This window comes from Sinocyclocheilus rhinocerous, unplaced genomic scaffold (assembly GCF_001515625.1).
Source record: "Sinocyclocheilus rhinocerous isolate Xijiao unplaced genomic scaffold, SAMN03320098_v1.1 scaffold90, whole genome shotgun sequence".
NCBI classification, from domain to species: domain Eukaryota; kingdom Metazoa; phylum Chordata; class Actinopteri; order Cypriniformes; family Cyprinidae; genus Sinocyclocheilus; species Sinocyclocheilus rhinocerous.
The window spans coordinates 84,529-98,515 of NW_015657969.1; the positions used below are offsets into that span (position 1 = coordinate 84,529).

General features: G+C 36.8%; 1 protein-coding gene across 1 annotated transcript in view; it reads left to right on the forward strand.

Annotated features, from left to right (window-relative positions):
- The first annotated feature begins 623 nt into the window (after window positions 1–623).
- Window positions 624–13,987, forward strand: part of LOC107721914 (fibronectin type III domain-containing protein 3B-like) — a 49,790-nt gene continuing 36,426 nt past the window's right edge. The window contains exon 1 of the mRNA XM_016530131.1: window positions 624–649. The gene's annotated coding sequence lies outside the window, so the exon portion shown is untranslated. The remainder of the gene's footprint in view (window positions 650–13,987) is intronic.

The window sequence follows — 13,987 nt, forward strand, 5'->3', positions numbered from 1 at the left end:
CAACAAATTGCAATAAATAAAATTGTGTTAATTAATTATTTAAAGTATAATTTATTATCGTAATAGATGTTAAATAAATGTTGTCTAATAAAAACAAACAAAACAAATGCAAAAATTCATAATTTCAGTAATTGTCAAACAGTTGTTTAATAAATTCCTATGTGAATTTAAGCGTCACAATATTATAATGTACTGTGTAATACATGGATAACTATTCATTTTGAAATCTGTTTCTGTGAGAAAAAATAAATGATTATTGTAGGAAATGGCTCTTCTGGAAATTGCTCTTCAAGGGTTAAATCCAGAAAGACATATTATTAAAATTTTTCATCAAAAAGTGCATATAATTCTCTATGCATAAAATTTTATTTTACTATTTTGTACTTTATTATAATTTTTTTTAATGTATTTTATATTTATTTAAATAATTTTAGAGGCACACATAATGTTTCAAAGATTGCTGCAAGACAAAGTTTGCTGTTTTGTACCTTTTTTAATTTTTATTTTCTCTCACAGTCTCCCAGCTGTGGTAGAGAAACTGTCGCCCTATAACTGCATTTTATATACAGATTACATCATCTCTACACAGATTTACATCATCATATAAACATTGGTGACACGGAAGATGGGGCTTTGCAATGCATCCAAGGTTTGTCCAATGAAGATCTTCATATTGCTCTTGCTAAATGTTACTCTTCAAATCTGTGCGTGAATCAGACCCGCTTTGAAAGGAATCAAGTTGTTTTCTCTAGAGTTTATGATGCCATTTGAAGTCTATTTTACTTTCAGTTTGTTTGTTTGGAATGAAGACTGTTTTCTGAACTCAAGCACACTCAGAAACAGACACAAATCTGCAATCTGGCATAATGTGAAGTATAATTAACCTGTTATTACATTATTTTTTGCTTGTCTCTGCTGATATTTCCTGCAACTTGCATTCTTCGCATCTCTAGAAATCAGCATCAGTTTTGCAAGTGTCCAAGAGCTGCACAGTTAATAATAAATAAAACCAAAATTTTGTAATTTTACAATAGTAATATTTATTTTTTTCATATTTCTATTTAGTTATCATTTTAATAATAATAATGATTTTTTTTTTTGTTATATTGGGTTACTCTTGATTTTAAGGTGTCCATAATTATATATTTAAATAATGAGTAATATTAATTAACAACATACTTAATATCGGTTTAGGATTAGGAATAGGCTTCCGTTGCAAGTAATTATGCAAAATTTACTATTATTACTACAGTAAGTACATGTAACAAGTACACAAGTACTTATATTGATATATATTCACTAAATTCACCCAGATTGTGCTGCCCTACAAACAAGAACAGCAAACCAGGATTTTTTTTTATTTTTATCGCATTTTAAATCACAATTTTTTTTTAATTTAAAATGATTTTGTGATTTTTTTCTTCCCCTCCTAAATTGCCCTAAAATGTTCTACACAATAATTATTTGCAAACCTCTAAGGGATCAAGGCCATGTGACGGTGCTACAAAACCATTTATAACCCTCTTGTGTGTTTGGCCAGTGGAGAGGCATTCGGTCAGTGAATTCCTACACTAAATTACATCTGACCTCATAATGTCTTTTTAACTTCATAAAGGCCACCGAATTCCCTCAGTAAGAGTTTTGCAAGTGTATGTAAGAGATTAAAAGTTAGTGTTACATGATCCTTCAGAAATAATTCTAATATACTGATTTAGTACTCAATAAACATTTATTATTATTATTGTTGAATCAGTTATGTTGCTTAAAGGGTTAGTTCACCCAAAAATGAAAATTAGCCCAAAATTACGTTTTGAATATGGATATTTTTCTTACAAAAATGCATCGATTCGCTACAGAAGACCTTTGTTCACCCCCCCCGGAGCCGTGTGAGACACTTTGTTTTTATGGATGGGCGCATTTTATTTAACTGCTTTTGGACTGATGCATGCAACACCCGCTGAGTGCCATGAAACAGCTTGAAAAATCAAAGACAATTTTTAATATAACTCCGACTGGATTCGTCTGAAAGAAGAAAGTCATATACACCTAGGATGACTTGAGGGTGAGTAATTTATGGGCTAATTTTCATTTTTGGGTGAACTAACCCTTTAACATTTTTTTATTGTAAACTTATAATGTGTCATATCAATGTGTCCTTGCTGAATAAAACTCTTAATTTCTTTAAAAAAAATCTTACTAACTCCGAACTTTTGAACAGTAGTGTAGACATACAATATTTATAAGTAAAATATTTTTATTTTGGTGGCCAATTAGTTAAGCTATTGACAAACACAAACAGGGTGTCCGGACAGTCAGTGTCGACTGTTTTGATTATAATGTGAGCAATCCAGTTTTATGAGATCTAGCTTTTATATTATATTATATATTTTTGTGAAGCTGTTTATGTGGTAAGAACCCTGAGTTTTTCAGTGGAAACGTACTGGCCAAGAGGAAAAGGAGCATCTGAATTCTACTTCCTCCTCCTCTGAATCACTTTTCCTGCCAGGCGTAGGGCTTCTGATGGACGTCTGCAGGATTGGCGCTGATGCAATCCTTCCGAGAAACGGTCAATAGGATTGTTAGGTGTTCTAAAAATATGTTCTGCTGCTCATATGCATCACTGTGTATTAGTCCGTATCCTCACAGACATATTGTCGACTCACTCTCATCAGGAGGCCTGTAAAATATACACACACTCACACTCACACTCACACACACACACACACACACACACACACACACGCATGCATGCCAGACTAATGACTCTCTTTCTCTCTCCTCGATTTTTCTCTCTCCTCGATTTTATTTATTTGCATATTGAGTGACTTCACCTGATTTTCTTTGTAAAATGCTCTCTGCATCCTTGTATTCTAGCGCTATCTCTTCCCTTCACTCTTTTTCTCTGGACTGTGTAAATATGTTTCCTGTTGATGTGGCTCGGAGGCCTCCCCCCCTCTCTGTGGCCCCCCAATCCCTCACCCCTTTCCTCCAACTCCGAGAAACAGAACTCCAAAAGGCAGATGTCTAATATTAACAGCCGCGGTCCCAAAAAACTGTGTGCAAAAAAAAATGTCTCCCTTCTGACAGTCGAGAGAGTAAGAGGCCTTGGGCAGACGTTTAGAAGCGAAGGAAAACTTCTAAAAGAATGTGTACATGTGGAGATCAGGCACCGCTAACACATCACACCTGGCCCAACACTCTTTCCAGGTTAACCCTGAGCAGACAGCAGTCGCCTCTGGCCTCAGAGGAGACAAAATACGGGCAAACTTTAGTCTTGGGGGGTGCGTGCTAAGCTTTTGATCTCGCTGTGGGACATGCTGGTCTTGATGAACGTCATATTGCTTACTTATGTTAAGGCATCATAAAACACTGTGTCTGGCTCCTCTCTGTTTTGGAGTCTTCTACACAACCTGAGTGGAATATCCAGAATTCTCTTAAAGGGGTTATATGATGCGATTTCAAGTTTTCCTTTCTCTTTGGAGTGTTACAAGCTGGTTGTGCATAGATAAGATCCCTGAAGTTGCAAAGACTAAAGTCTCAAAACCAAAGAGATATTCTTTATCAAAGTTAAGACTCTGCCACGCCCCCCTAAAACGGCTCGTTCTAACACGCCCCCACATATCTAGGTCACTATGTGGGAATATTTGCATAATGCGCCCAAATGTGCACGCAAAGAAAGAAGGCGTGGTTTCAGTAACTGCAGTTAGGTTTGATGCAGCCATGTCAGAGAGACGCTGTGTGTTTCTAGGCGAAAGCAAAAGCACTTTATTTGGCCTTCCGAAAGTAGATGCATTTAGGAATCTTTAAGATTACTTACAACAGAACAGCAATGCATTTTATGGACGACCGTTTCGTGAACCTAGGAGAGGAGGTAATTCTAACTTTGCTATGACAATCTGGCGCTTCTGAATCAGCTACTGTTTTGTTATTAGTTTAAGTATTTGCTATTGACTGTTCAAATGCGGAGTTTTGCGCATCGTGTGTGTGTGCGCGCGCGCGCGCGTGACAGAGAGCGAGAGAGAGCGTCACATCACAGTAGAGTCAGCTGTCTTAACCGCGGCTTGTGTACTGCATCATTACTGTGTCTGTTCCCCTTTCGGGCTTGAACTGATGGTAAAACTAATGACATTATTTACTGTCTTTACATTTATTTTGAAAGATGAAGCTCACGATTATGGTAAGGGGCATTACATTTCCGACGAGTGCTTGCGGTGTTCGGCCAATCACAATGCACTGGGTCAGCTGGCCAATCAGAGCAGAACGACTGAGGTCTGCAGGGAAGTTTGAAAAGCTGTTACTAACCAAACTCTGGAACGACTTTCATTAAATTGATCAAAAGTGACATTAAAGACATTTATAATATTTCAAATGATTTCAGTTTCAAATAAATGCTGTTCTTTTGCACTTTCTATTCATCAAAGAGTCTTGGAGAAAAAGTGTCGTGGTTTTCCACAAAATAGTAAGCGGCACAAGTGTTTTTAACTTTGGTAATAATAAGAAATATTTCTTGAGCAGCAAATCAGCATATTAAAATGATTTCTGAAGGATCATGTGACACTGAAGACTGGAGTAATGATGCTGAAAATTAAACTTTGCCATCAAAAAAAAAAAAAACTATAACGGAAACTACAGCAAATGTAAATTTGCATTCCCATTCGCTCTAATAGCAAAATAATCCATGATAGTGTTTCTATGACTTTCCAAAAGAGGACAAAAAATATCGAGAGATTGATTACGTTGGTCAAACGAGAGAAAATTTTTTAATTAGCTGTCACTCCCTCAGCCGTTGTATTAGAAACACTTATGCAGCACTGTGAACTAGTTTTCTGTAATTTAATGCCAAAGTCATATAACACAAAGTATAGTGTTATAAATCTATATTATATTTAAATAGTAGTAATAATAATATCCATAATCAGAGCAGCAGAATACTCTATATATAGAAACACACAACTTTCTACACTTGCACGCAAACCGACAGTAACACACACAGAGTGAGTTCTATATGTGCAGAGATGCATATGCATGTTAAGAGACGTTGGCGCCTCCCACAGTAGCCTGAGCGACTACAGACAGCAAAGAGCAGGAGTTCCAGGAACCGATGGGGGTTAGTTTTATAAAAAATGCAAATTTCAAACTCACTAACTCAAGTTCAGGTTATTTTGCTCTCTCCATCTTGCTGTTTGTTGTTCCTGTTTTTCGTTGCACCGTTTTCCTTTTTATGGCATTTTGGTGGTTTTTTTTCTTTCCCTCGTTTAGTGTGTGACTGTTCTGGTCTGGGCTCTTTCCTGGTGGAGGAAACCCCCTCTGCCGCACAGATGATCATAGCAGAGCTTCAATTCCATTCCTCTGACTCACTCTGCTGAGGAACAGTGGATTTTTGTGTGCATCATGGAATAGCAGAGAGAGAGCGAGAGGTCTGAGGAAAAGGGCAGCGTTGTGTCTCAGTCACGTTCTTTTGGTGGCGTGCTCTCTGTGCGTATGTCCATGAATATGCCAATCGTTTCTAAATCTGTTGGCACCCTTGATACTCTTTTTGAAAGGCCTTTTTGAACGAAAGCTCTCAGAGGAAAACTTTATTGCTCAGAGGTTGATCTTTAATAGTTTAGGAGACAATAAGTCAGCGTGGAATTAAAATTGATCCTGTTTATTTTTCTTATAAAAGTTCCTAGTCTTATTGTGCATGAATCATTGGTGCATCTTATTCCAAAGGAAAAAAAATCTTTGTGCCCTTTCTTCAAAACTTCCTCCGCCTCTGAATGACTTTCCTTTTCTTTTATTTATACCCCGATCATGACCGATTTGTTTCTGATGGATAAAACCAAGTCCCACGCTACAGTTTCTTCCTGATTAAATATCCTGTTTTATTTAGAAACGAGTCACATTATAAAAGTAAAATGGTTTGCTAATCCTTAGTTTTTCTCTTTAAAGTTTCAGCTTTGAGATATTTCTCTTAAAATGACTTAGTATGCAAATAGCAACAAATGAGGTTGTTATAAGATAGATTATAAAGTAGAGATAAGGCTTTTAACATTAAAGTATAGGTTAGGTCTGCACTATATATATTGAAATAAAATCCCCATAGCACAATATGGCTTAGTGTGATTATCAAATGTTGAAGGGCTGCAATTAATTTCAATAATTATGTGCGCTGTAGGTTTTAGAGTGAAGCATGATACTGTGTTCAGTTACACACGAGCAGATCATGATCCAGTATTTCAGCATCTCAGAGCGTTTATTTATACTCCTTAATTGAAGCCCACATATTTTAGAAAGCTTTTATTTTTACAGTTGTAATTTTTTTTTTACAGTTCTATAAAATTTTTATTCATTTATTACTTTACAGTATAATAGTATTATTTTTATATACATTTAATTATTATTAAATAAAAATACTAAACATATATATGTATGTATGTATGTGTGTGTTGTTTAGTATTTTTATTTAAATATAATCAAATAAAAACCATAATAAATCTCATTATTTCATTGTCATTGAATTGCACAAAAAGAATGGGAATGTGGCTCATGAAAACTCCAGAAGAATGATAATCTACTCAAGTAGAATATATATTGCAGAAAAACAATATATCGCTGTGTTTTTTTGTTTTTCCAATATAGTGCAACCCTAATATAGTTATATGGCACTTCTGTGCACAGTCTGAGACATTGTTGAGATCTGAAACTCTTGTGCAGATAATGTGATATTATTTGTGTCTTTTAGTCTTAAGTCTTGATTCACGCTCCTTTTAGTCTTGTTGGTGTTTAGGAAAACAGTTAATCTCAATTGTGATTTTTCTTTTGTACTGCTTCTGCAGCTTCATTGTCTTAGTCTTAAGTCTTGATTCACGCTCCTTTTAGTCTTGTTGGTGTTTAGGAAAACAGTTCATCTCAATTGTGATTTTTCTTTTGTACTGCTTCTGCAGCTTCATTTAAAGGTTTTCGTATCCTAATTCCCTGGTTTTCAACCTACTGCTGCCACATTCTCCAGAACATTACACAGTGGAACATTCCACCAGTTTGTTTTTTCTCCTCCTCCTCCTCACTCTCGCTCATTTCTCTAGCTTTTTCTCTTCTTTTTTGCTGACCTACTATTTTCAGCTACCGCTGTTTCCTGCAGCAGGCTTTCTGCGTGCCTTCATGGGACAGTAGTTTGGTAATCGTAGTCTCAAGTTCCAGGATAACAAGGGCACGCATAAAAACAAACCCAGCAGATTGACACCTCTGGTCCGTGCCAGCACACTGGCACAGTTTGCGCTGCCCAGCCCAAACAGGATGAGTGTGCACTTCATGAGAGTGAACTCCATAACCCTCTTCTGGTTTACTAACCTGTGCAAACCCGCATCACAGATTTAATCTGCTTGTTCTTAAAGGGACAGTTCACCCAAAAATGAAAATTCTGTCATTATTTACTCACCCTCATGACTTCTGTGGAACAAAAAGGTAAATTTTTTCAAATGCTCACACAAAGTTATCATATGACTTAAAAAACCTTGCAATCTAGTGCATAAGTCATATGGGTCACTTTTATGATGCTTACACAGTGCTTTTGTGTACTTTTTGAAGCTTGACGGAACCAGTCCCCAGTTACTTTCATTATGTTGCAAATGTTGGCCAGAATATTTTTTCAGAAAATTCCTTTTTGTGCTCCACAGAAGAAAGAAACTCATACAGGTTTGGAATGACATGAGTAAATAATGAAAGAATATACATTTTTGGGTGAACTGCCCCTTTAAAATCAACTCTCTGTGGCGGTTTGTATTTTTTGGTCTTTATCTGCTAAATTTAATCCTGGGATATTTTTAAATTAAGGAGCCACACTGAGTCTGATCTCCATCTGCTGTAACGTGAGCACAGTTTGGGCATTTTAAGGAATTTTTTAGACCGACAATGGCACCATTTATGAACTTGACAGGCTTCATCCAGACAGGGCTGATCCAAGAGTCTCTCTCTCTCCCTCTGTCTGACTTCGTCTCTCGCCCTCTTTATCTCTGTTGAGTCTGAACTGTAGATCATGTTGGAGCAAAGGAAACTCCTTCCTGATCACAGAGCATGTCCGAGCAGGTCTGCCATGGTAGTCTCCTCTTTTACCCCTTTTTTCCCTCTTGCTACAGTATTTCTTCTGCGCCTTTTTAATTGTGTACCTAGCGCACTTAAAATCAACATGACGTCAAAATTCAACTGAAGGGCCTTCTTAAAACACATTCCTGGTCTTGAGCTCAGTTCATCAGTGCACATTCTTCCAAAGAGCTAGAACTAAAACTAAAAATGTTTTTTGTTAATTATAAAATAAAACATAAATATTAGATAAAAACCTAAATAAAAATCAGAAATGTTGCCTTGGAAACTAACTGAAATAAAATTTAGATTGAAGTACTAAAATTACTGAAATTTAAAACCGAAATAAAAGTAAGTATAGCTAAATAGAAATAGAAAAACATAAAAGTAACAAAAACACATTATTCAAATTAAATTAAAGTAGATTAAATTAAATAAACATCTTAAAGAACTTAAACTTTTTCTTTCAGTTCTGATTTTACTGAAATTAAAACTGAAATAAAAATAAATGGAGCTAAATCAAAATATTGAAAAAACACGAACTAATAAAAATAACAAAGCACATTAAAATAATAATAAAGTTCATTAAAATAAAGCTGAAATGAAATAGAATATAAATTAGCTAAAAAATAATTAAAAAAATTGTTTGTTTTATTTCAGCTTCTTATTCATGTAAGTTGAAGTACAGTTACTGAAATTAAAACTGAAATAAAAAAATAAAGAACTAAATAGAAATATTAAAAAACAAGAAAAAATAACAAAAGCAAATAATTGAAATAAAGCTAAAATAAAATATAAATATTAGATAAAAAACTTAAACCTAAAAAAACGTAAATTTAATTGGCTTTTGTGAATTTTTTTCCCCAAGTGTTACTGAAATTGACACTAAAATAAAAATAAAAAACTATATAGAAATATTAAAAAAACTTAAAACTAATAAAAATAACAAAAGCACATAAAAAGCTAATTCAGCATATTTATAAATACTTTAAAGGGGTCATATGATGCTGCTAAAAAGAACATTATTTTGTGTATTTGGTGATGTAAATAACAAAATAACACTGCCCAAAAAAAAAGAAAAGGAAAAAGTTAATTATGTGTGAATGTTGTTGTACTAATTGTGTTTGCATCTTAGATCACTCACTGCTATGTACCTGACAACCATACAAGCCAAATTCTAGCATCAAACAGACTCCGATCTGTACCAGAAGCTCTAATGTTAAAGTTCACTGACAAACTCCCATGTTGAGAATAGCAGTGCTGCCTAGTCCAGCGGCGGAGGCATACGCTGATCAGGCGTGCAGGGCTGGAGAGGAGCTGGAGAAGGTCAGGTCTGCATAATTTTCCTTTCCCATGCACTAGGGAATCACCCTACACAAGAGTCCCTTCAGCCCCAGCGAGGTCAAAGCGTGTCTTTGAGCCAGCTAGTGAAATTATTGGCCAGTAGTTATAAAGTAGTAAAGTAGAGGCACGTCTTTATCGTTGCATGATTCACTCGAGCTTCCGTTGCTCTTGGGGGGGGGTTTCACGGATGTTGGGTGGGGAGAGGGTAAAGTTCTCACCCTGTTAACTCAGGATGGGAAGCATGGAAATGAAAACAATGCCTTGAAACACCAGAGATGGCCTGGCATGATAGCGACACCCAGGTCTAATTCTCTGAATGGGCTTTTATCAATGACACTGGGAGTAATTCAGGTCATCCCTTGGACTCGTCCACGGCGGGACTAATCAGCTGCTGGGAGTAGGAGGGTGACTGAGAGGGGGGGGGCAGCTGGAGGATAGCTGTGAAGTAGTCTCGTTTTCCTGGAGGGCTGTTTGCATAACGCTCTCCATGCAAGAGCTGAATGAGTCCGCAGACAATTTTTATTGCACATCCTGAAAGCCAACACCCTCCCACCCCAAACATGCTGGGAATTCACAATCAAGTGCTACATATCCACAGGACTCACCGTTCCCAAGGCAGGGTGGTTCTCTAGACAGACTGTTTGGAATATTGCAGTTTTTGGGCCATTTTGCTTTAGCTTTGAAAGGTGGGCTTTGTCTTAGACTCAGTTGAATCAACGTCTCAGTGTCTCATAGCAAAGAACTCACAACCAAATACATTCCTCTGTGGCCAATATTTCTGTATCTGCTTGCTACATCTTTTCTTACATATTTTAAATCTTTTCTTTTTATCTTATCATTTTTTAAATGTATTCTAAAATATATTGAAATACATTTTTTTAATATATTTATTAATTTAATTATTTGTGTATTTATTTATTCTGTCAGCACTTAAATTTCAGTACAACATTTGAAATCAACCATTGCAGGGTTTTAAAAAAAAAATTTTGTTAAACAAGCAAAATATGACACTTCGTCTGCTGCCGGATAGCAGAATATCAGCAAATGAATTAGCCTGACTCTTGCTGATGTACCAGTCTGTCAGTAATTGCCACAGAAATGCTGAATCATTCTTTTTTTTCTCTTTTCTTTTTTTTTAGTCTTTTGAACATTCAGTCAATTATGCAGTTCAGACTTATTATACAGGTGAAATCAGTTTTACACCAGGAGATCTGGAGCGCCATAAGATGAAAATTAATACCAAGATGGAGTGGAGTGTGAGTTAAAAAAAAATGTTTAAGAACGTACAAATATCTCTCTTTGTATAAATACATTTTATAAAAACTAATTATGAAATGGATTTCACAGGTCCGAACCAGCATTTCTGACCGAGATCTCTACCTCTGAGACTTTTTGGAGTATTTGAACCTTTAACAAAGTGTGTGTTTGTCCTCCTGTCCGAAAGAGTGTGTCTTGAGGCAGTCCGCCAAGAATACTGCAATAACTTTCATTAATGCAAATACAAACATTTCATAGTAAATATTTGGGTCTGGTATACACCTCACCCTGTGATTCAAGCCTGTGTAAATGCAGAGAAAAGCATAGCTCTACTGTCTATTATTTAACAGTGTTTGGAGTTCACCAGAGGCGAGTTACAACAAAATGACCTTATATTATTATATATAAAATATGCATTATATTATGTTATGATTATGGCTCAAGATGCCTTTTTTCTCTATCATAGTTTAGCTAAGGGACTATATAATTGTGCTTGAATTAGGATAGATTGTGTGTAGGGAAATAATTGAATGCCTCCAGGGTCTGCAAAACACAAATACGTCTTCTTGATCAGTGAGTCTGTTGGATAAACACTTCGGCTCCCTGGGATGCGAATTTTCCTCATTGGATGGAGAGAGACAGATAGTGTTTACAGCAAGAACAATGGGCCGTGCAATCACAGACACATGAAAACACACACTGCATGTACTGAGAGAGACACAAACCCTCTCCAGAGAAAATTACCATCTCCTAATAATCAGATTGACTGCAATTGACTGGAATTCTGGTGTTTCATCTGGTTGAGAGGAAAAACAGAAGACATTCTGATGGATGGGTCACATTATAGTGTGTCTTTCAACATTTGTCCAACTTTTGGATGCTTTTCTCTCATTTATGCAGATGAATTGGTATGGTGCAGCTGAATGCTGGGTTTTTCGTATGGGTTGTTTTTTTATGTGCTCAAATGTTGCTCTTTCGTAGCTCAGGAGATCTCTGTTGGTAGTGGGGTGTCTCTATTATTGTTGGGTTTGGGATTTGTTCTGAACCACCTTTTAGACTAAGCGTTTAGACTAAGATTTTTTTGTCTAGTAGTGGTGGATGATAAACAGGCCAAAAATTCTGCCAGACTTATATTGAGGGAAGGCCCAGAATATCATGAAGACTGCTATGTCGTTCCAAACCTGTATGACGATGAGATTTATGAGAACGTTGATAACCAAATGGTTTTGACTTCCGTTGTATTTTTTGTCCGTATGGAAGTCAATGGGAACCAAAATGGTTTGGATACCAACACTCTTCAAAACATCATCTTTCGTGGTTTGCAGAGGAAATTAAGTCATACAAGTTTGGAACAACATAAGGGTGAGTAAATGATGATTGTAAATGATGATTATTTTTTGGATGGACTGTCACTTTAAGGTTGGGCTCTTTTGACTTGACAGACAGTGACCTAGCAACCACCTACTACTTTTATTATTATTTTTATATTTTTGTATTTATTTATTTTTTGATTGAAGGTGTCATGGCTAATCTGAGTCGTTTAAGAGTTTTAAAATCTCTTCTGAGGAACATCAGGCTTGTTTTCTCAGTTCGAGAAGTATAAGACCTCGTTAGAAGTCTCCATCTGCTATCCATGTATTTTTATTTTTGCCTAGGAGAAACATAGGAGATGTTAAAGTGATCTCAACTGTGATTTTTCTCTCCTACTGCGTCCTTCACACACACACACACACACACACACACACACACACACACACCCTCCCAAACTCGCTCGCTTGCTCAAAAACACAGATCAGATTTGCAAACCATTGCAGAAAAAGCACTTGCTTGCTTTGCCCAGTGGCCCTCAGATTGATGCAAGACGTTCTTTCCAGAAACATCCCTTTCTTTTGCTCTTTTCTGCCCGTCGTCTCCTTGTCTGGCCAAGCTAGCCCTCCAAAGTGAATTAGTGGATCTTTCTTTGGAACTGATAGTTTGTGGAACACTGAACTTCCGTTTTGCTCCTCTGCAATCTATGTACATGTACACGCTGTCAATCACTGCTTCTGTATAAAGAATGAAACCAAAAACGCGGCTTGGCAGCTTTTCCTCAAGAGTTTATCTGGAGTAAAAGTAAAAACACACACACGAGGACGTGCACTCACGCACACTTTGGTGGTGTGTCAGCGGCCCCCAGCAGGACTGAGTGGACTTTATGAAGCACCCAGCAGGCCCTGCAGTGGGGGAGAGAGCTGCTCTCTGAAGCACAAAGAGGGGTTTGTTCTGCTGAAGAGGCTCTCTGCCTCTCTACCTCCTGAGAAGCTTGGCAGTCCAGCAGTTTTACCCCCGTTTCCCTACATCCACCTCTGTCTTTCTCTCTCGCTGCTCTACAAACATTTACTATTGCTCATGCTTAGGGTTAGGGGTTTGTTCACATCCATAACTTAAGTATTAACCTGCACATGACATAACTTTGTGTTTTGGACGTGAATGATACCTCAAATCATGCGACTTTATAATGAAATTTATAAGGACTATTACTTTTCCAAGTGGTCAGACTTGCGATTTTTGCCTGGTGGATGATAGATGACCAAAAAAATCTTAAAGACCAGAATCATAGAGACTTGAGGTTTGGCTCTTTTTACTTAAGCCATTGAGCATCCACCTAGCAAACCACCTAGAACACCTTAGCCACAATATAGCACCCTCTCATGACACCCTAGCATCACAGCGGTGAGTTTGCATCAATCACTTTTTTTTTTTTTTTCCCCAGATAATGTAAAAATGAGGTGACCATGATTTTATCAAGTACAACATGTTCCTGGATCAACATCCTTGTTGATACTGGAACAACATTCCAATTAACCAATCAGAATTGAGAGAGAACTTTTCAGGAAATATCTGTTTTAGGCTTACGATCAGGGTTCGGTGCTTCTACACCCTTGTTAATCAGCTAACATTTCACACTGATATTAGGACTAAATTATGGGTAGGTTTAGGTTTAGGGGTAGGGATTGGGTTTAGTCTATATTTTTGGACCGCAATGTTGATGCAGGATCAACAAAAGATGATGATCTTACGATCAGGGTTCGGTGCTTCTACACCCTTGTTAATCAGCTAACATTTCACACTGATATTAGGACTAAATTATGGGTAGGTTTAGGTTTAGGGGTAGGGATTGGGTTTAGTCTATATTTTTGGACCGCAATGTTGATCCAGGATCAACAAAAGATGTTGATCCAGGAACATGTCTTACTTGGCAAAATCAGGGCGACCATAAAAATGAAGTCTGTCAGTTTAACATCTTTATTGCAAATCCTTTTTAAAAATTAAAAAAAGGCTAACCCCC